At 38.7% G+C, this 3,173-nt stretch overlaps 1 long non-coding RNA gene across 2 annotated transcripts in view; it reads right to left on the bottom strand.

Moving 5' to 3' along the window:
* Positions 1-3,173, bottom strand: part of LOC114065013 — a 24,065-nt gene that overhangs the window by 9,927 nt on the left and 10,965 nt on the right. The window lies entirely within an intron of this gene.

The raw sequence follows: 3,173 nt of genomic DNA, 5'->3' as shown, positions 1-3,173 counted from the left end.
AATCCTTGATCCTATAGATTCAGGAAAATCCTAATATCTTACCCTGAGAAAACTCAGCAGAGATATGCAAATGAAAAGTAATTTAGTTATCATAATTTCTACTGAAAAAAAAAACAAAAAAAAGAGAGAAAACCAACCCAACCAACCAACCAACCAACCAAAACCTCAGGAAAACCTCAAGAATTTTGAGAAGCAGAATTTCTGAAGTGTGACTTTCCCACATTTTTCTCTTTTCTGGATACTTGGGTGCCCACAGACTGTCCCCAGTGGGAGCACTCAGTTTGTTCTGGCTCTATCTTCACAACACTGACAGAAATTCTTAATCAAAAAAGTTCTTTCTTCTGAAGGCTTGAAGGCATTGGCGTTAGCTTTTGCTTGGTGCAGTCACTCAAGCCAGTGCACAGCAACCTCATAATGTTATTGAAACTTTTTTTTCTTCCTTCATAGATCTATCAGGGTTTTTTTTCTTGCTTACTGCAGTCCAGTGGTTACCGATGGAAAAGAATCAGCTTGTTGATCCCTCGTTCCTTTCTGGAAATTCTGTCCTGAGCAAATGTGTTTTGCTCAAATTCAAAAACCACTTGCTTGTAGCTTCTCTGGATCATCTGTGAAATTCAGCATTGTATATTACAGGGAAACAAAGCACTATAGCCACCATAGAAGCTATTAATCAAATCCTATGTTATCAGTTAAATTAAAATTGAGAAAAATCTTTATGCTCAGGAGGAGGAAATTAGCATCCAGTTGGCAAAGCAGCTATATTAAACCAGATATCAATCTCAGCAGAACCAGAATTAATTAGGAGTAATCAAAATCTACTTCTGCACTGAAGAGAGTGATTTTTTTTTATGATTATATATTTTCTTATCTTTATGTTTGAGCCTTTAAGATTATAATCGCATTTTTAAATGTTACTTTGGTTTGATAACTGAAAATTATATCTGAGGATAGATGCCATTGTACTAGAACTGTTCTGGATAACACATCTTACACAAAAATAAATATTGAGACTAAGAAATAAAGTGCCTCAAAATTAGGAAATGTCACAAGCTAGAAGCCTCCACAATGTTATTTCTGTCCAGTTATATGCACAGAGGCTGAAAAGAGAAAGGTAAAAATAAATTCCGTATTATTCAGCTATATTTGCTAAATAGTGACAGAATGTACCAGATTATCTGCTATGTGGTAGATGTGACCTTATTCTCTAAAAATATGAATAGGCACAGAGCTGTACTTTCTTTATGTTTAAATGATTATGAGAAAACTCTTAACAACAAGAAGAGGTGAAAGTATAAATCATAGTAACTCATCTTTTAAACCAGAACTCTCCCCACAAGGTCTCAGGATATAGTTGGTGAAATAAAGTCTGAAAGTCTGCAGCGTGCCTGCTCTCACAAACCTCCAGAGTGCTGTAGCAGTTTCAGCAAGCAACTTATATACAGTCTGGTCTGACTTCTAAGGGTATGGTGGTTTTTTAACCATATTCCTAAATACAGCTTACTCATACTTCCACAATACTAAAATACCAGCAAGGGGGGAAAAAATTATTTTTTCTTTTGCAACACTTTTGCACATCTGTGCAAATTTAAATAACTATGTAGCCAGTGAGGTAAGAATAAGGCCCATAGTTGCTGCAGCAAACTCTACTCTGTAATTGGATTAGAGTATGTGGATCTTAGCTCTGAAATTAGATGAAATGCACACTGTTGTGCTTATGTATAGCTGTGCTGACTATATTGGTTTCCTTGTGAGTAAATACCAACATACTGCACTAATGACAGGGCTTGTCTGTAATGAAATTCCTCACAGTAAAGAACAGTTCTATGTTAAAGAAAGGGGGATGTAGAGTGGAAAAAAGCTCAGCTGCTTCGTTTTTTTTAATACTGCTCAAGACATTAATTGCAGAAAATGAGGCACCTAAAAATATCTGAATATTGATTTCCTCACAGTGCTGATGTTATCAGTTATGCTTATTTTTCTCCAGGGTATCTGTTTGCCCAGTTCTGTTGGTCTTCTGCTGCTTCACAGCAGAAGCTGAGGGTGTTACTGCCTTCCCGTATTAGTTCGTAAACAGATGCTTTTCAAAGCAACAGCTGCACTTCCACAAAAAACTTTAATTTTCATTTACAGTTTTACAGTGAGATGAAGCAGCTGGAATGCTTTGGAGACAAAGGAGCTCATGAAAAATTCACTCGACACCTTTATACTGAAGTACGTGTGTCTTCATTAGATGAAATTGCCTTCTGTCAAGGGCAGTGAGAGGGTTTTGGGAGGAAGGCAATGTTGTTTCCACTTCAGACCCCAGAGAATGACAGCTGGTGGCAAGGTGGAAATTATTGTCAGTATAATTTTGCAACTTTTTGTTTATCATTAGCCTTTAGATAATTTCAATATAAAACCCACTTCAGTTCAATACTCTGGAAAGTAATGCAAAGTAAAAAAAATTCAACAGGTATGCAGATTACAAATTTTTATGGCCAGTGAAAAAGAACAGATTATGCCTGTTTACATATATGGATAAAATCACATACTGCAGCATACAAGATATTTAATCCATTTTTTAGTATGAGGTGGTGCTGGATGCTCTCCTGAGTGATGACTGGAGTTCCTCCCAGAGCAGGCTCAGCAGGGCCAGTGCCCTGGGGTGGTTCAGTTCCTTATCTGTGGGTTTCCAGCATCTGCTGGAGCAGGGTTTTGTTAGGATCCAGCCAGATCCTTGGAATTCTTGCCCCCCCACACACACTCACACACAAGGCAGAACATAAACTGCAGGCACTTAACATCCTTGTGCTCTCTCACTGGCAGCATCATGAAAGATGCCACTTTGGTTAATTGCTTCAGAGCAAGAGTGCCAGTTTGGCTCTGGCTGGCACAGGATGAAGATGGAAACGTGGAGCCTTTCTCTGGAGGAAGAGAAGGCTGCGGGGATCTGAAGTGATGTCAGAGCCTGCAGCTCTCCTCCAGAATACTTGCCTGCTCAGACCCAGTAACATCTCAGCTTTCAAGCAAGCTCCTGAAGCTCATATAGCACATAAATATTAGTGTTGGCAGGTGTAAGGGAGCAGGCAAATGTCTTAATTGGGTAGTAAATGCTGCATTTAGTAAATTGCACAGAGAGAAAAGCTGGGACAGCCTGCAGCAAAGAAGAACCCGAATTACCAACAGAAGAGACA

The sequence above is a fragment of the Empidonax traillii genome, unplaced genomic scaffold, assembly GCF_003031625.1.
Source record: "Empidonax traillii isolate 1590-97213 ecotype Southwest subspecies unplaced genomic scaffold, ASM303162v1 scaffold605:size788243, whole genome shotgun sequence".
Classification (NCBI taxonomy): domain Eukaryota; kingdom Metazoa; phylum Chordata; class Aves; order Passeriformes; family Tyrannidae; genus Empidonax; species Empidonax traillii.
This window is presented reverse-complemented; position numbering and strand designations above follow the sequence as displayed.